At 38.0% G+C, this 6,447-nt stretch overlaps 1 pseudogene; it reads right to left on the bottom strand.

Annotated features, from left to right (window-relative positions):
* Positions 1–439: 439 nt before the first annotated feature.
* On the bottom strand, positions 440–1,315 carry LOC118631134 (annotated as a pseudogene).
* Positions 1,316–6,447: the final 5,132 nt, after the last annotated feature.

The raw sequence follows: 6,447 nt of genomic DNA, 5'->3' as shown, positions 1-6,447 counted from the left end.
TTCATTTCTAATTTGTGGACCACTCTGGCATCCTCCTCCCTCTTGGTTGTTTTTGTTTTCTTTAAGGCTCTTCTCTTCTGGCCTTTCTTTTACCTCCTTTTTCCTTTTTTGTTAACTGGGTAGGTTAAAGAATTTTAAAACTAAGAACGTTTCTGGTCAGTCCCGGTTTAGGATCTCAAGATTTTGTTAGTGGATGGGGCAAGGGCAAATGAAAAATGCCTCAAAATTGCTATCGTTTTAAAAATAGCTTTTTATTCATTGAGCATTCGTATGGTTGCTGTAGATCTGTTTCCCAGAGCTCCTATAAAATTAGTCCAGACAGTTTCTTTAACCTCACTCCTATACCCTCCTTTTAAAAAGTTTATTTTTTTAAACTAAAGAAAGTAGATACATGTTGGTAAATGCTAACTGTCCATATTAACATAGAGACACGGTGTAATCAATCTCCAAGGCCAATATACAGAAAAAGGAGGGGAAAAGCTAGAATTCTATGCACTACTACGCAGGGTCCTAGTACCCTCCAGCTTCCAGCAGAACTAAGGGAAGAAATGGTTTTTTTTTTTTTCTTCCCACAGAGCATGGCGGTGGTGATTCTATAAAGTTTCTGAACCAAGTAGTACTGTAATGGATTTAGCCAAATGTCATCTTTGATGACTTCTGCTAACTCATCTTCCCCCGGCATCAGAATGATCAGTAAACCAAGTAAAGAAGCTCTCTGGTCCCTTATGCTGTCTCTTCCTGCTGGCTTTATTCTGTGTTTGACTTGACCATTTTGTCAAATCCTTTCCAGATTACCATTTGATTTCAGTGGACTTTTAAGATGGATCACCACTCTTATTCAGATGAAATTCTTTGAAGAGAACTTTATTTTCATCAAAATAAAAATCTACTCTGCAACTTGATTTAATATCTTCAAATGATGTCACTTCAGCTCTTGTCAAATAACACAGTGACTCCATCCTCTTTCCCAAGCAGTGCAGACACTTGTGGATGGTTGACAAATGTTGTTACCCAAGACTTTGAAATTCTGGCAATCAATTCTGATCACTTCTGAAAAATATGGTTGGCAGAGTTTATTATATTTCTATTCTACCTTCAAAATCTCCTTACTAGCTTCTTCAAGTCTGACGATTTCATTTTGTACTTCATCAATATGTTCAATTGCTTCTTACTGTTCTCGTTCTCCCTTTGGCAAGTCCTGAGAGGTCGTCTTCTTCTCTGGCTTGAGGGCAGAAGCCAGACTCGGTTTCCTTGTTTGTGGTGGGAAAGAAGACTGGCATTTGGGGGCCATTTTATGAGGAAAGTCCGAGATTCAGACTAAGTGAAGTTGTACATCTGGAAGAAGCTCTGATAACTCACTAGTTTATTTTTAACTTGTTGGATCTCTATCTTGGTAAATGACAGCCTTATTCACCCCATCATTAAAGTCAGAAACTTGAATGTCATTGTTGACTGTTCCCTTCACTTGCTACCTCAAGTTTGTTCTACCTCTCAAATAGGGTGTGAATGCACTTCTCTTCATCGTCTCTGCTGCTATTATTTTTCAAGTCACTACTACCTCTCATGTGGACAACTATAATAACTTCTTAACTGATTTTACAACACAGCAGCTAAAGTGATCTTTTTTTGTGTTTTTGTTTGTTTTTTTTATCCTCACCCTGGGACATGTTTTCCATTTTTTGTTCAGATAGAATGGGAGGGAGAGAGAGAGAAACATCGATGTGAAAAGGACACATCGAGTGGCTGCCTCCCGCACGACCCAACCAGGGCCGGGGACAAACTGCAACCGAGGTACGTGCCCTTAGTGGGAACCAAACCTGGGTCTCTCTGGACCGCAGGCTGATGCTCTAACCACTGAGCTAAACCAGCCAGGGCCTAAAGTGATCTTTTAAAACATGAATACCATGCCTCTTTCAATGTAGAATCTTTCAGTGGCTTCCCACTGTATTTAGAGTGAGATCCAAATTTTTTACCATCTCTCGTTTACCTCCCCAGTTTCATCTCATGCCACTCTTCTACTTGCAGTCTATCATCCTGGCATTTTTTCCAGCTCTTGGAATTAGTCAAGCTCTTTCTCACCTCTAGGCCTCTATTCTTGCTCTTCTCTGACTAGAAAGTTCTTCCTTGGCATTTTCAGTTCTTATTCCATTCATCTTTGAGACCTCAGCTTAAATATACCTTCCCAGTATCCTTGACTACCACAGTAGTCTCTGTTATAGTAACCTGCTTATTCTTTACTAGCACTTATCACAAATACATCATTATGTTTTTTATTTTTAATACTATTTTTCACTTATGTTTAAAGGAGTGAATAAATGAAAGAATAAATGAATGCAAAAATCAAATGAGATACACTTCAGACCCACTTGGATGCTTATAATAAAAAAGACAAATAATAACAACTGTTGACAAGGATGTGGAGAAATAAGAAACATCATAACTGCCCTGGCCAGTTTGGCTCAGCTGTTAGAGCGTCGGCCCATAGACCAATAAATGAGTCACAGGTTTGATTCCGGCCAAGGGCATGTATCTCAGTTGCAGTTCATCCCAGCTCTGGTTGGGGTCGTACGAGAGGCAACCAGTAGATCTGTCTCTTTCACATCGATGTTTCTTTCTCTCTCTCTCTCTCTGTCCCCCCCCCCCACCTCCCACTCTATCTGAAGATAAATGGAAAAATATCCTCAGGGAAGGATTAAAAAAAAAAAAGAAACATCAGCCCTGCCGGTTTGGCTCAAAGGTTAGAGAGTCTTCTTGTGGTCCAGAGAGACCTGGGTTTGGTTCCTGCTAAGGGTGCATGTCTCGGTTGTGGTTTGTCCCCAGACCTGGCTGGTCGTGCGGGTGGTGGCCATTCCATGTGTCCCTTTCACGTCGATGTTTCTCTCTCTCTCTCTTCCTCTCTCTCCCTCCCACTCTATCTGAACAAAAAATGGAAAAATGTCCTCAGGTGAGGATAAAAAAAAAGAAACATCATAACTCTCATTAATGTAAAATGGTATCACTGCTTTGGAAAACAGTATATCAGTTCGTTAACTGGTTAAACATAGATGTACTATATGATCTAGCAATTTTACTCTTAGGTGTATACCAAAATAAAAGTATATATCCACATAAAAACTTGTACACTAATGTTCATAGCAGGATTATTCATAATAGCCCTAAAATGGAAATAATCTAAATGTTGATCAAATGATGAATGGATAAATAAAATTTTGTATATCCATACAATGGAATATTATTTAGCTATAAAGAGAAATGAGTACCAATACATGCTACAACATGGGTGAACCTTGAAAATAATATGCTAAGTGAAAGAAGCCAGTCACAAAGGGCCACATATTATGATTCCATTTATATGAAATAGGCAGAATAGGCAAGTCTGGAGACAGAAAGTAGTTTAGTGGTTACCTAAGGCTGGGTGCATAGATGTTAGTGATGACAGCCAAGAAATACCGATTTTGGGGAGGGGGTTTGAAAATGTTCTAAATTTGATTGTAGTGATAAGTATACAACTCTGAGAATATACTAAAAGTTATGGAATTATATACTTAAAAATTTTTTTTTTTGCTTTATTGATCTTTAGAGAACGAGGAAGGGAGAGGGGGAGAGAGAGAGAAACAATGATGAGAGAGAACCTCAATTGGTCATCTCCAGCATGCTCCCTACTGGGGATTTGGCCTACAACCTGGGCATGTGCCCTGACCAGGAATTGAACTGGCGACCTCTTGGTGCATGGATTGATGGTCAACCACTGAGCCACACCTGCCGGGTGGAATCACATGCTTTAAATGAGTGAATTGTAAGGTATGTGCATTATATCTCAATAGAGCTGTTAAAAAGATAAGTTAATGACCCTATGCAGAAAATTAATAACATCCACTATTTTGGTTACTAAAAGATTGAGCTTTAGTTTTAATGTATTTCTATTCAAATTTTATTTCTGACATTTATTAGTTACATTATTCTGGGGAAGGTAGTTTGTTTCTCTAAGCCTCAATTACCCTGTAAATTGGGAATGATAATCATGTTATAGTGAGGGTTAAATGACATAATATGTGTAAAACACTTAGCAGAGTGATTGGCACATAGTAAACACTCCAATATGTGTCATGGTAAAAACAAACAAACAAAAAAACACTCAGCAAACTAGGAACTGAAGAGCAGTTCTTCATTCTGGTAATGGACTTATGTGGTAGGCAGGATAATGGCCCCCAAGATGTCTACCTTCTAAAATCCAGAACCTGTGAATATGTTATGTTACATAGCAAAGAGAATTAAGATTGCAGATGAAATCTTTGCTATCTCAGGTTTAAAAAGTTCTTAAATATGATACAAAAAGTACAAGTCATAAGTGAAATAAATGAGTTGAATTTCATAAAATTTAAAAACTGTTCAAGACATTAAGTCAGTGAAAAGACAAACCACATGCCCTGGCCAGTGTGGCTCAGTGGTTGAGCATCGTCCCATGCACCAAGAGGTCGCCAGTTTGATTCCCAGTCAGAGCACATGCCCAGGTTGTGGGCCAAATCCCCAGTGGGGGGCATGCAGGAGGCGGCCAATTGATGTTCTTTCTCATCGATGTTTCTATTTCTCTCTCCCTCTCCCTTCCTTTCACTTTAAAATCAATAAAGGAGCCCTGGCCAGTTTGGCTCAGTGGTTGAGCGTCAACCTGCGGACCAGAGAGTCCCAGGTTCGGTTCCCTCTAGGGGCACATATCCCCCCCCAAAAAAAATCAATAAAGGAAAAAAATTTTTAAATAAATAAAATAAAAACTGATAATACCAAGCATTGGCAAGGATGTGGACCAACTAGAACTCTAATACACAAAGACAAAGATTGATAGGTTCTTATAAAGTTAAACATTTACTTATAATGTGACCCATCAATTCCAATCCTAAGTATTTATCTAATGAAACCTATATCTACAGAAATTTTTATAGCAACTTTAGTCATAACAGCTAAAAACTAGAAACAACCTAAATGTATTAACAGATTAATGGATAAAGAAATTGTGATACATATATATATTGTGATATATGTGATACATATACTCAGCAATAAAAAAGAATGAACTAATGATATATATAAGAACATGGATAAATATTAAAAACCTTATGCTGAGTGATAGAAGACAGACACAAAAGAATATATACGTTGTAACTCCATTCACAAATAATTCTAAACATGAGACATTCTAATCTACAAAAAGAAGATTAGTGGTTGTCTGCAATCAGAGCTGATGGACAGGGAATTTACCTACAAATAGATTTGAGGCAATGTTTTAGGGCCATAGAAATGTTCTGTATTATGTTTGGGGTGTTCTTTATCAAAACTCATCCAACTTACAACTTCATTTTTTTTTAACATTTTATTAAAAATGTTTTATTAAAAATTATTTTTTTAATCTTCACCCGAGGATATTTTTACATGTGTCTTCAGACAGAGTGGGAGGGAGAAAGAGAAAGAGAGAAACATGGATGTGAGGGAGACACATAGACTGGTTGCCACCCGCATGACCCCAACCGGGGCTGGGGACAAACCACAACCCAGGTACATGCCCTTGGCTGGAATCAAACCCGGGACTCTTTGGTCTGTAGGCTGACACTCTAACCGCTGAGCCAAACTGGTCAGGGCAACTATACAACTTTAAATAGATGTATTTTCATGTATTTTCAATAAAGTTGATTTACAAGAGAAGAGGCAAAAAACTTTAACAGGTGGTTTATACAATGAAAACTCAGAATTGTCAGGACATTTGTGATTGCATTTAGGGCTCACTCAGATGATCCAGAATTATCTCCCCATCTCAAGATCAGTCATTTAACCACATATACACAGATACTACATTTATAGGTTCTAGGGAATAAATTCTGACATAGTTGGGTGGTCCATAATAGGTGTTGGTAATAGAAAATTAGAATATACAGATAAGCAACAGAAACAAACAAAATTGTCCTTAACCCTACCCCCAGAGATAAGCACTGCTAATATTTTGGTACTATCTTTACAGTTTTTTCTCTGTGACTATACATTTACATATAGGTCCCACTAAAGTTTTAAAAATCCAGCTGATAGCACAGCCCTTGATTCCACTTCACAGAAGTACACCTCACAAGTTGGGAAACACTGCTGTTATTTCCATAAAAAAACCTAAAATGCAGAAATTTATTTAGGGGAAAACTTAGATATTCCTCTATGTCAGATAGGTTAATGTCAGAATGCTCTTTTTGAAATAAGAAGTTAAGTAACATAAAAAAGTTTGTGGTCATTTGTGCAATGATAAGGGAAAGAATATGCAAGAATGTCATCCTCAAGAGAAGTGCCAGGAAATTTCTTCATTTCCAGAGCTTAGGGTAAACTGGCTTTCTGTAGTTTGTGACTACAAGCTTTGAGAATGTGTATGCCAGTGGGAGGCGGTGGCTCTTTGTATTCTGTAAAATGTCCTCTGCC

This window comes from Molossus molossus, unplaced genomic scaffold, assembly GCF_014108415.1.
Source record: "Molossus molossus isolate mMolMol1 unplaced genomic scaffold, mMolMol1.p scaffold_m16_p_15, whole genome shotgun sequence".
Classification (NCBI taxonomy): domain Eukaryota; kingdom Metazoa; phylum Chordata; class Mammalia; order Chiroptera; family Molossidae; genus Molossus; species Molossus molossus.
The sequence above is the reverse complement of the archived record's forward strand: the minus strand, read 5'-3'. Positions and strand labels throughout refer to the sequence as shown.